Below are 13,674 nucleotides of genomic sequence, written 5' to 3' on the forward strand. Positions count from 1 at the left end.
CCTCCGGTACCTCCTGCCGCGGCTGCCACCTCCGCCTTTTCTCACCGAACGCTTTAGTCGGCTGTGAGCTCACGAACGTCTCTCTCGGACGACCAGGAGCCGGTATCCTCCGGTACCTCCTGCCGCGGCTGCCACCTCCGCCTTTTCTCACCGAACGCTTCAGTCGGCTGTGAGCTTACGAACGTCTCTCTCGGACGACCAGGAGCCGGTATTCTCCGGTACCTCCTGCTGCGGCTGCCACCTCCGCCTTTTCTCACCGAACGCTTTAGTCGGCTGTGAGCTCACGAATGTCTCTCTCGGACGACCAGGAGCCGGTATCCTCCGGTACCTCCTGCCGCGGCTGCCACCTCCGCCTTTTCTCACCGAACGCTTCAGTCGGCTGTGAGCTCACGAACGTCTCTCTCGGACGACCAGGAGCCGGTATTCTCCGGTACCTCCTGCTGCGGCTGCCACCTCCGCCTTTTCTCACCGAACGCTTTAGTTGGCTGTGAGCTCACGAATGTCTCTCTCGGACGACCAGGAGCCGGTATCCTCCGGTACCTCCTGCCGCGGCTGCCACCTCCGCCTTTTCTCACCGAACGCTTCAGTCGGCTGTGAGCTCACGAACGTCTCTCTTGGACGACCAGGAGCCGGTATCCTCCGGTACCTCCTGCCGCGGCTGCCACCTCCGCCTTTTCTCACCGAACGCTTTAGTCGGCTGTGAGCTCACGAACGTCTCTCTCGGACGACCAGGAGCCGGTATCCTCCAGTACCTCCTGCCGCGGCTGCCACCTCCGCCTTTTCTCACCGAACGCTTTAGTCGGCTGTGAGCTCACGAACGTCTCTCTCGGACGACCAGGAGCCGGTATTCTCCGGTACCTCCTGCTGCGGCTGCCACCTCCGCCTTTTCTCACCGAACGCTTCAGTTTTTGGTCGTGCTCTAATCCTAGACCACCAGGGGGCTTGGCAAACCATCTAAATCTTGGTAGCCTGCCCTCTTATTCCCACAGATTCCCTTTCTCTGATGATCTTTGTGAAGAAGGCCTGTCTCCACCTTAACAGGGCATGGCTGTTTGCGCTTTTTGGTAGAAGGAGTGCTGGAAGGAGAAGAGCCAGCACTGAGAGCCTCTTCAATATCTAAATTCAATTGTTCCAGTTTCTTCATGAGAGATGACAGAGTCTGACCACTCAGATCCTTTTTCTGGTTGGATCTGCTTTCTCTTTGCTCAGCTTCTGAGACAACACCTGTTGGGTCTACTGTCTGAGAACATTGATCCCTGCTCCACTGGCGGCTGTGTCTAGTATGATCTCTGCTAGCTCACTCTGGGCAAAGTCCTGGCTGCCTTGATGTCCAAGCCGAATCACGTCGGGGTCACCATTTGTGGGGTTCCATGCGGAGCAGATAAAGCACACGACCACTGTGGTTGCAGGCTGAATCCCATTCTGTTTATTGCAAGCTTTCTTTTATAGTTTTTTCTTAACATTACATAACACAATTAGGCTATAACAACACATTTACGGATTGGACAAGAAGGAGAATCATGTGTTTATCACATGTATAGCCCCACACCGATTGGTTCAACCGTTCCTTACATAAGGCCATGATTTGTTTACCTTATCTTATATAATCCTAGACCACCAGGGGACCTTACATAAGGCCATGATTTGTTTACCTGGCAAGTGTCCCATCGTGACCCTTACCTCCTTATGGAACTTTCCATTAGGTTAGTGTAGGGATGATACATCCCCACAAAAGCCAAAGCTCAGGAGGGCTTTAAAAGTCAAACTCTTAACTTTGCATCCAGGACAAAGCATTTTACATCATTTTAAAAGAGAAAAGGGCTTTTCAAAGACCGTGACACATGCACGACCATGATCAGAAAGGTTCTTACAGCACCCCATATTGGAGAGTTTTGCATTTTAGTTTGTGAGAAAAATAGTTCTCCTGGGTAAAGATGTAAAATTACTGAAAAATATAATAGTGCAAATTTGTAAATGAATTAGCTTCACCTGTGATTGCCCGCATTTAGTGCTGACTTCCCGTTAATATTTTATGAATGAGTTTATGAGCAGGTGTGTTTGGTGAAACCATGAATTCTAAACAAATCCTGCAGAATATTCAAATTCACACCATAACCCTGGTTCTAAGAATGACACACATCCAACCGGGGAATAGGAGCATACCATGGATGTACTGTCCCAATCAAGATTGTAAAAAAATGCCATCATGAGCTCCACATGCATTGTCTTACCGTGACTCTAGATCACATTTTCTCAGGTCCCAAGTTAAAATTGAGGTTTTTTCCCCCAAATGCCAGTACAGCCTTAGCCTGGGATAATGAGACTCAAGCCAGAATCTCTCCTCTTTGTCCATCATTATAAGTAATAAGGTTTCTTGAAGCCAAAATCTGCTCTCCCTTACACCTGTGCAATCTCATTAGACATTGTTATAGGGTAGAATTTGACTTTTCGTTTGGAACTCCAGATACCAATTGTGTGCATCATGTGCTAACAGAAGTAAAAAAATAATTGTGGTCACTAAGGAGCTGCAGAATAAGAGGGACACTATTTTGCAGACATAGTGGGGGAAACCCAATGAAATAGAAAAGGTGGGCCTGGCCCCTAACAGGAAAATAACCCTAATGTGGTGCCAGTATCCATATGCTAAATATTTGATACACTGTCACACATATATGTAAAACATAAGGGATAGGACTAAGCAGTTTCACATCTTGCAAACATATGGCATAAAACAAAATATATAACAAAGCTATTTTAAACTGAAATCTCTTTTAATGTAATTGCAGTGTAATACAATGGATCTTAGTATGTGATCAGTCTTTGAATTATATGGCTACACCCTGAAACCTCATGTTTGTTCTAAAATAGTGAATGTGTGTAACTGGCATATAAATTTACATACAACCAATATCTTTGTGAAAATAAAATGTTTTTCACTATGAAGGAAATTCAGGAATACACAGATAGGAAAATGGGAGAGACCAGGCTAGATATGTGACTGATTTGGGGGTACCAGTCGCTCTCAGGGCAATTTCAAATGAAAAGAGGAGGGAGCGCCTTCCTTTAGACTTTTTATTTTCAAGGTAATGTGCCCTAGTGCTCACTAATTGAAATCCCTAATTAAGGTTTTTGCGTATGAAGGAAACATTGCCTCAGGCCTATACCATTCCCTCAGTGGACCTGCATCTAGGCACACACCTTCAGTACTGACTCCCAGAAAGATTAGAGAGACAAGGCTGGGTGGGATAATCTCTTTTATTGGAACAACTTCTGTTGGTGAGGGAGACAAGCTTTCCAGCTTTTCCCAGAAAGATGACATCCTAGACTAGGTAATAGAAGAGAGATATTGTACCCTTTTAACAAACTGCTTCTATGGCCAAATCTTCAGACCCTTTAGAAGAACAACGATGTGCTAATTTGCTCATGAAATTATTATTTGTTTAGCACAGATGACATGATACAAGACACAGATTAAATTCAGTCCATGCCCTAAACAATCTAAAAGGCCAATTACCGAAACTGAATGCAGACATCAGATGAGCAAATCCCTAAATGCATCTGGTTAGCCAGTTACCTGTTGTACCTGCAACTGTGGTAATTGCACATGCAAATTAGGTGCACAGTAGTGCGTGCATTTAGACTCCTAATCTGGCCAGTAAATAAATAAAAAATCTGACCCTCAATGTTTCATTAACGGGGGGTTGGGGGGGAGGGAGGAATGTTCCACCAATCCTAGCAAAGACAATTAAAAAAAATCCTGGACGTTTCCGTGCCTGTCTTGTTCTAGCCATTATTGCTGATCAAAAATATAGGAAAAATGTTTGCCATTTTTTTGGCCAAAATTCAAGATTTCAACAAAATTTCCAGCCAGCTCTCATATGGTACCTGGTCAGAATATGGGAGAAATTTTCCATTACCTTTTTTTTTTTTTTTTTAATTCAACCCCTTTGTTGAAATTCAGAATTTTGAGAAAATGTTTAAAAGATTGAAACTTGGAAAATGTTGAGCAGATCTTATATCCATTTTGTTACAGGATCCATCCCCACATCTGACAGCCATTAGGCAACTGGCATCCAATACATGAGGGCGGCCCCTCTTAGCAACACGAACACTCCATGCTGTACCCAGCTCCTCCACGTGTATTAACAAGTCTTGTGTGTCCCTTCTCATTTCCATCCCTCTTGCTATTCCCTTTCTGCTGTTTGGTTGTTCTTGTATCTTTTGGTGCCACCTTTCCTTTTCCTGGGGCCAACTGCTGCTGGTGCCCCGTCATGCACATGTCTGTGTTTGAGAGAGAGAAAGGAACAATGTGTCTGGTTTTGCCCTCAGTTACTGTGGATTTTGACACTGGTGTCACTCCACTGACTTCAGTGTAGTTTCCGCAGAATTTTCACTGATGTAACAGAACAAAATCTGGTCCTCTGTAAAAGCAAAATTGTCACTCCTTACTCTTAAAAGACTTTTGCAACAAGACAACATTGTCATTTGATCAACTGAATGGAATATTAACTCCAGCAGCCACGCTGGCTAACATACAGTGCATCAGCTGTGTAGAAACAGCAATAAGGACCAGGCTGCAGGGCATTTCCTGTGGATTAGTGAGCGGGTGTGGTCCCTTAATTGCACCTCAGGCCATCTCCTCCCAGCTGGTCCTTAATCCCCAGGAAATGCCCGGCTCTTCAATTATTATTGCTTAAACAACTGCTGGTTTGAAACTCTGTGCTAATGAAATTGCACAACACTTAAACTGTAGCCAAAGACCATTCCAAACGCTTTATTTGGGCAGGAAAGTGTTTGCCCACCATTTAAAAACCAAAAAAATCCAAATCCCTTTAGCCACAGAATACTTCATATATTATAAAGAAAAGATCAGTTACGCAACTATGATAACTTGTCTTTGGCAAGAGATTGCAGGGCAGTATTGAGTTCTGTGCACATATATTTGGGGCCAAAAACCTATAAATGGGAATTCTTTGTTACTGCTGAGAGTGTAGCTTCCTTGTACAGATAGCAGATATCATAACGAATTAACAGATAAGTAGATTTCATATCTGCAATGATGACTTGCACTGGACTTAACTGCATATGTTACCTATATTTGTGATATGAAATATTACCCTACCTTAAAACCCCCTTCCACTAAACTCAATATATATTTAGTAGGCAGATATGGGTTTTCTAATGAGGGGAACATTTTAGCTCATGATTTAGGTACAACATAGGTAATATTTTCTACATTTTAAAATGGATGCCTAAATTGCTAGTAATCTTATGTAACGCTTGCACATGTACAAAATAGGTACTTGTGGACCCATGTAACAAGTGATTAGTGGTGTGCATATGTGTGTTTAACAAGGAGAAACTGAGTGCTAATATTTGAAAATCTAGCATCTTAAACGCTTAGTGATGAAATAACAAGTATATGGTGAGGTAATTTAAGCTCACACTTGAGTAATGTGAGTTACGCTGTAGGATGTAGACAATAAATCCATCTGAAGTCTCCCAAAATGAAAGAGAGGGAGAGAATGTTCTCAGCAAACTGTCACTAAGATGCTTTAGCTTCATAAAATTAAAACCTCCCTAGAAAATGAGTAGCCCCTTTCAAGTCTTCTGCTCCACCAGCTGGTTCGCATTAGTCGCAGTCTAAGACTATGGCGGCAGAGCTGTGCCCCATATCACAGTGAGTTCAGGGGGGAGAGGCCTCTCATCAGAAGGGGTCAGACCTCACTTTTTACAGTATAAATACAAGTTCCCCTAGAATAGCAGCGCAGTCTCTCTTTCAAACATTTCAAAACACCAAAGGCTGACCGTGCTAAATTTACTTTGTTTTAAAACCAGGCATTTTTGTGGCAGAGGGGGTCATGGAGGGAGAGAGAAAGGTGTTGACAATGCTGCACTGTATGTTGCAAGGGAATCTGTGCTACTGCTACCTACGGAGAAAACCCTGCTTTAGCTCTGCCATGGTTTGCTGCCGTAGAGACACTGTTGTTGACACTTGCATTCAAATTCATGTTTGTTGTTGTTGTTTGTTGTAACTTGGCCATAAAAATGTACTCTTAAACCTTTATTAAATGAGGTCTTCATGAACTTGGGAGGGAGATGTGATTGGGTATAGAGGGGGCGGGAAGATAGATGTACAGATGGGTAATTGTAATTTAGGGAGTCTTTTTAAATGAGAGATTAATTTTAAAAAATGGTTTGGAACATCCATCCCCCCTGGCCCAGCCAGTGGCTGGAAGGATGATCTGTCTTGGGCACCGGAGTCGGTGGATGGGGTTTCAAGTTTGGGGTTGGATGGGAGCAGATTCTCAAGGCTCAATGGAGAACAGGGAAAACCCCACTGCCAAAAACTAAGTTAAATTAAAAAATAGCAGTTTTTGTTGCATCCGAGAATTTCTACAACCAAAAATAGGCATATCTTTTGAAGATGAATGTTTCCTGTGGGTGGTGGCTGAGATATCATCCGTTGAAATGTTCAAGAGAAGATAAGAGGAAGCCCTCCAGAGACAAGGGTAGAGGAGGATTCTTTCAAGCCCATCTATATATGAATGCCTGTTGTCACTATATTATCTGTACACTCGGTAAGATGCAATAAAAATGAAAATTCACTTTGCTTGATTCTTAATGCTTTAAAAATATCTACCCTCCTCTCAAAAAAAACTAGAGGCCTTTCTGGAAGATATACTTTAGTCAAACATCAGTTATTTGCCTCAGTACAGGAGTAGCTGGATGAAATTCCATGGCCAGGTCAGTCTAGATGATTTGATGGTTCCTTCTGGCCTTAAAATTTGTGAAATTATGGGAAATCCTTTATCTAGCCTGCCAGCTGAGGAAGACAGCAGCGCAGAATGGGGACATGTTTGTTGAGCCCATATTCAATAGCTGGTCTTGCTGGGCACAAGTCCTGCATGTTATCTGTGATGAGATTAATTAGGATCATTGTAGGCTTTGGGCAGCAGCAGTATTGAGAGATAAGAGGAACCAGCCACTGGCTGAGCAGTAAGACCCATCCAAAACTAATTTCAACTGGAGGTTGCTGTTTGTGCATCTTAAGACGTAAGGTTCAGATTTTCGAAAGACAGACCTCTGTCTTTTTGCAGGCACAGTTTTGCCTGGAAAAATTGCACCAGCAAACTTAATAAATATGCTATGGAATTGTGTGAAACTTCAATAATTCTGGGAAAATACACAACAAATATTGAATAAATTGTTGGAACAGAATGTGGATTCTTCATAAGAACGTAAGAACATAAGAACGGCCATACTGGGTCAGACCAAAGGTCCATCCAGCCCAGTATCCTGTCTGCCGACAGTGGCCAATGCCAGGTGCCCCAGAGGGAGTGAACCTAACAGATAATGATCAAGTGATCTCTCTCCTACCATCCATCTCCACCCTCTGACAAACAGAGGTTAGGGACACCATTCCTTACACATCCTGGCTAATAGCCATTAATGGACTTAATCTCCATGAATTTATCTAGTTCTCTTTTAAATCCTGTTATAGTCCTAGCCTTTACAACCTTCTCAGGCAAGGAGTTCCACAGGTTGACTGTGCGCTATGTGAAGAAGCACTTCCTTTTATTTGTTTTAAACCTGCTGCCCAATAATTTCATTTGGTGGCCCCTAGTTCTTATATTATGGGAACAAGTAAATAACTTTTCCTTATTTACTTTCTCCACATGACTCATGATTTTATATACCTCTATCATATCCCCCCTTAGTCTCCTCTTTTCCAAGCTGAAAAGTCCTAGCCTCATTAATCTCTCCTCATATGGGACCCGTTCCAAACCCCTAATCATTCTAGTTGCCCTTCTCTGAACCTTTTCTAATGCCAGTATATCTTTTTTGAGATGAGGAGACCACATCTGTAGTCGAGATGTGGGCGTATTATGGATTTATATAAGGGCAATAAGATATTCTCTGTCTTATTCTCTATCCCTTTTTAATGATTCCTAACATCCTGTTTGCTTTTTTGACTGCCGCTGCACACTGTGTGGATGTCTTCAGAGAACAATCCACGATGACTCCAAGATTTCTTTTCTGATTAGTTGTAGCTAAATTAGCCCCCATCATATTGTATGTATAGTTGGGGTTATTTTTTCCAGAGTACATTACTTTACATTTATCCACATTAAATTTCATTTGCCATTTTGTTGCCCAATCACTTAGTTTTGAGAGATCTTTTTGAAATTCTTCACAGTCTGCTTTGGTCTTAACTGTCTTGAGCAGTTTAGTATCGTCTGCGAACTTTGCCACCTCACTGTTTACCCCTTTTTCCAGATCATTTATGAATAAGTTGAATAGGATTGGTCCTAGGACTGACCCTTAGGGAATACCACTAGTTATCCCTCTCCATTCTGAAAATTTACCATTTATTCCTACCCTTTGTTCCCTGTCTTTTAACCAGTTCTCAATCCATGAAAGGATCTTCCCTCTTATCCCATGACAACTTAATTTACATAAGAGCCTTTGGTGAGGGGCCTTGTGAAAGGCTTTCTGGAAATCTAAGTACACTATGTCCACTGGATCCCCCTTGTCCACATGTTTGTTGACCCCTTCAAAGAACTCTAATAGATTAGTAAGACATGATTTTCCTTTACAGAAACCATGCTGACTTTTGCCCAACAATTTATGTTCTTCTATGTGTCTGACAATTTTATTCTTTACTATTGTTTCAACTAATTTGCGGGTACTGACGTTAGACTTACCGGTCTGTAATTGCCAGGATCACCTCTAGAGCCCTTTTTAAATATTGGCGTTACATTAGCTATCTTCCAGTCATTGGGTACAGAAGCGGATTTAAAGGACAGGTTACAAACCATAGTTAATAGTTCCACAATTTCACATTTGAGTTCTTTCGGAACTCTTGGGTGAATGCCATCGGGTCCCGGTGACTTGTTACTGTTAAGTTTATCAATTAATTGCAAAACCTCCTCTAATGACACTTCAATCTGTGACAATTCCTCAGATTTGTCACCTACAAAGGATGGCTCAGGTTTGGGAATCTCCCTAACATCCTCAGCCATGAAGACTGAAGCAAAGAATTCATTTAGTTTCTCCGCAATTATTTTATCGTCTTTGCGTGCTCCTTTTGTATCTCGATCGTCCAGGGGCCCCACTGGTTGTTTAGCAGGCTTCCTGCTTCTGATGTACTTAAAAAAACATTTTGTTATTACCTTTCGAGTGTTTGGCTAGCTGTTCTTCAATCTCCTTTTTGGCTTTTCTTATTACATTTTTACACTTAATTTGGCAGTGTTTATGCTCCTTTCTATTTACCTCACTTGACTTCCACTTTTTAAAAGATGCCTTTTTATCTCTCAGTGCTTCTTTTACATGGTTGTTAAGCCACAGTGGCTCTTTTTTAGTTCTTTTACTGTGTTTTTTAATTTGGGGTATACATTTAAGTTGGGCCTCTATTATTGTGTCTTTGAAAAGTGTCCATGCAGCTTGCAGGGATTTCACTCTAGTCACTGTACCTTTTAATTTCTGTTTAACTAATCTCCTCATTTTTGCATAGTTCCCCTTTCTGAAACTAAATGCCACAGTGTTCATTAAATCAAAGGATTGTTCTCCTCGGGAACCCTCCAGAAGATGACTCTGCTTATCACAAACAGAAACTTCTGTTCTTTATAGATCTTTATATTCTTATTTCTTGTTAAATTTTGTCTCTTATTCCCTGGTGGAAATCTGAAAAAGCTGTTCTGACCAATATCCAGATGGAATTCAGAAGTCTCACCATCCTCCATGAATTAAGAGCTAGTTTAGACTGAGAAACAAGAAAAGGCTGAATCCTGAGATAGGAACAATAGAATTTCACTGTATAAAATTGAAGCGAAACTAGATGTAGTAAGTCTTTATACATTACTTCTCCTATACTAATTTCAATATTAAAAAATGCCTGTATTTTTTTTCTGTGACCAAGATGAATTGTGGCTATAAATACTAGCATGTGGACTGTTCACTGATTTGCAAGCACAGATTAGGTCATCACCTGTCCAAGTGGTTACATTTACTTTTGCAAAAAGAGAGGCTTGGCTGAGGCTAGTCTGAAAATCTGGGATTTGGTGTACTAGAGCCTAACTACTGTGTTGCTTATGGCATCTCACAATGTAACACTCCTAGATAAGAATTTGATTTATATATTACAGGGGAATGTAGTGTTTAAATTCTTTGTTTTCCAGGTGACTGTTAACAATAGACAATTATTAGAACAGGGATCTACACATGCAAAATAGTGTTGGCTTGACACATTGAAGTCCTGGATGTGTGAAGTTCAAGTTGGCACTTGATCTTCAGCACCTGTTCAATTTCTTCCTGTCAATAGCATGGGCAAAGGTTGGGAACCCACCTTACTTCTGAGTTTCCAGGCTCTTGTCAGTTTGTGTTATGCTCACTTTTTTATTTTCAGTTTTAAGATTTGATTTTAGTTGGCAAGTGCCATTAAAGGGTCATCTGATTTACTTCCCCTCTGATCATCAGGACCCAGACAGCCCAGGTCACTTAATTCTTCCCATCACAAAGCAGTTTCTAATGCAGAGGAGACTGTTTGGAAGCCCCTACACCTGATTCCAAGGAATGTTGACTGTGCCTTGGAATCAGGTGGCACATATAACCAATGGCACCATAACCAATGAGTACTTTAGAAATGCAAATATAGTTAGAATTTCCCAGGATTTAGATTAAAAATGCAATTAATTCATTGGACCAAAGCAATAGAATTCTGTATTGACCATCTATATTTACTCTTGCATATATGTGCAGCTTTAAAATTAAAAAGAAATTGGAAGAATTCTAAGGTATATAGCACTTCAAAGATTTGTGCTGAGATTCCTTTCTATGAGTCTATACTATTGTTTCTATTGTGATCTGAATTACAAACCAAATGATTTCATACACCCTAAAGGAAACAATACATCTTTGCTTCCAGAAGATCTTGGGTTTCAATTCCCCATTTCTAGTAAGCAATGGAACAGTGTATAACTGATAAAAGGAGGCCAGGAAAAAGGGCATATTTTTCCAAGGGCTAATAGAAATATATTTAATGCTAAGAGGTGAATACATACTTGAATCAGCTCACATCCGAAATTCATATTTCACCTTGAAAATACACCAAACTACAGGATTTTAAGAGGTGTTACTCAATTTCCAAAATGTATTAATTTCTGGTAGCAGAATTAAATTACATGGAGTATCTTGCACCTCTTGGGTCATTTGCCAAAAAAGAAAAAAAATTCAGAATATAGTGTCAATACCTGAATGGGGAATGGGCATCTAGTTTTGAAATTATCGATTATTCTATTTCATGTGCATTTGACATCACAGTAGAAAACTGGGTTTAGTCCACACTTGCATCATCAACCCGATCTACAAGCATGTGGTACAAAGTGATGCAACAGAAGCAGAAGACGGAGTTGTAAACCATGTTTCAGAGTAGCAGCCGTGTTAGTCTGTATCTGCAAAAAGAAGAACAGGAGTACTTGTGGCACCTTAGAGATTAACAAATTTATTAGAGCATAAGCTTTCGTGGACTACAGCCCACTTCTTCGGATGCATCCGAAGAAGTGGGCTGTAGTCCACGAAAGCTTATGCTCTAATAAATTTGTTAGTCTCTAAGGTGCCACAAGTACTCCTGTTCTTCTTTTTGTAAACCATGAAACTCTTTAGCTCTGCAATCATTATGCATGAGGACTTTTGGTATTCCAAAGATCTTACTGCAAGTTCATCTGTAATCAGAATTCCTTCATGAGGTGTTCCTGACGTTGACTAAGTCTACAGTGAGATTTAAGATGGGGGTGATGGTGTATGCTTTTGGGGGTGGGAGGCATTGTTTTGTTGGGGGGGTGTTTGTTTTTTGAAACAGAGTATGTTATGTATCAAAAATAACTTAGTGGGAGGGAAAAAAGAGGAGAAAGATAATGAAGATAAGGAAGCTTTTCTTGGTTACTCAACTTTATTTTAGGCTTGCATAGAATATTCTAAAAGTTACACAAGGTTAATTGAATACTTGACTTGGAACCCTAACAATGTTTTCATGAAAATATTTATCAAGGAGAGGGAATTTTAATATAGTCTAGGTAAAATTATATACAAAAAACTACATTAAGAAACATTAAGGTTGCAAGGTCAAGTACTCAGAATAGAAAATGCCAGACTTACCGTGGTCTGTGTAATCTTAATTCTTCCCTCTTGTGCATTCGTCCGTTCTGTGCACTGAATGAGGCAGGGATCCTATGGGAAAAAATGTGATCATGTGGTTAAAGGCTATCACAGTGCATTTGGACAAAGGGGTGCAACATGTGTTTGCACAGACAAGTAAATCTGCTATTTCCTAACTTTCAAATGCTACAACCTAAATAATGTTCTTTTAGGTCTTTTTAAAAAAAGAGAAAATAATGTAATTTTCTGAAGTGTTTTTTAAAGGAAAAAGATATAAACTAACTACATTTATGTACAACTGTAACAAACCTTATTCCAATCCCATGATATATTTATCAGCATTTGAACCCTGAAACATCAGCACTGAAGCACAGACTGCTGCCACTTGACCTATAGGACTAACTACACTAGTCGATAGAGAGAGAAGACTGTTATCCCAGAAGGAGGATGGCCCACTGGATCTAGGTGCTGGGTCCAGGGATGGGAGAGCCAGTGCTCACTTTTTTCTCCTCCTTACCCCCACAAATTAGGGGAACTCCTGCTCCATGTGGTGCCCCCAAGGGGAAGGGGCCGTTGGGTCCAAGCTTGTGTTTGCAGGGCACCTGGCCATGTTCCTGTCCCATGTGGTCCTCCAGAAAATAGTGGGCAACCTAAATATAGGGTTTGTTACCAGCTCCAGTATAACATTCATGTCTGTTATTCACCACATAAAGTTTAGATTGTGTAACTAGATTTTAGTGCTGGCTGAAGGTGTCTGCTAGAGAGCCCTTGAGACTGAGTTCTTCTCGCCACAAGACAGGTACAGCACAGTTAGTGGCAATACAAGTTTATTTCATGTTGTCCTACTAATGTGCCACAAACTTGACCATGCAAGGGACCACTGTTAGGATGAAAGGGTTATTTAGTATTTGGTCCCTTTGCTGAGATGTCCAATGAGGTTTTTGATGGTGGAGATTGTGATGTGGAATTGTACTGAATTCAGCTAAGTTTTTGTTGCAGCATTGTCTACTACTAGCTTAAAATTTTTTCTTGTGATGTATTTTTAAAGAAAATGTAACTTTGTTTCCCATAGGACCTGCACCAGCAACCTATAAAGCTGATTAGAGTGAACATTTTCTCAGAAATAATATAGGGGACACTTTCCCAGCACTACACTTCAGATAGTGAATGCAGGCAATCTAGGAACTTTCAAACCCTTAAAATGAATTGAGTCATGTGGAGCAGGTCACCTATAAAAAGAAAAAGGAAGATAAAAGCCAAACCCTTACAGCAGTCTTATTCATCATGCTTTACAGACATGGGTGAATAATGAATTATGGGTCACAGACCCAAAGCAGCATAAGGAGGAGACTTTGGTCGAGAAACGTTGTACAATGAAATATGTCCTAAATAGTCACCCAAGTGACCAGTAAAAATCAGTCAGCCTAATAGAGATGGTTTCTAAACCAGAGGTTGAACAAAATCGTAGTGGAAACCTCATGGGGATATTTTAAATTGGTGGTGTAAAACCGGGTATTC

The 13,674-nt window shown here is 41.0% G+C and overlaps 1 protein-coding gene and 1 long non-coding RNA gene across 14 annotated transcripts in view; one reads left to right on the forward strand and one right to left on the reverse strand.

Moving 5' to 3' along the window:
* EYA2 (EYA transcriptional coactivator and phosphatase 2) overlaps positions 1-13,674 on the forward strand; it is a 154,335-nt gene that overhangs the window by 69,061 nt on the left and 71,600 nt on the right. The window lies entirely within an intron of this gene.
* LOC101934267 (uncharacterized) overlaps positions 4,150-13,674 on the reverse strand; it is an 87,491-nt gene continuing 77,966 nt past the window's right edge. The window contains exons 3-4 of the long non-coding RNA XR_256619.4: positions 12,157-12,228; positions 4,150-4,281 (exon numbers count right to left, since the gene is read on the reverse strand). This is a non-coding gene — a long non-coding RNA (uncharacterized LOC101934267). The remainder of the gene's footprint in view (positions 4,282-12,156; positions 12,229-13,674) is intronic.

This window comes from Chrysemys picta, chromosome 13 (genome assembly GCF_011386835.1).
Source record: "Chrysemys picta bellii isolate R12L10 chromosome 13, ASM1138683v2, whole genome shotgun sequence".
Classification (NCBI taxonomy): domain Eukaryota; kingdom Metazoa; phylum Chordata; order Testudines; family Emydidae; genus Chrysemys; species Chrysemys picta.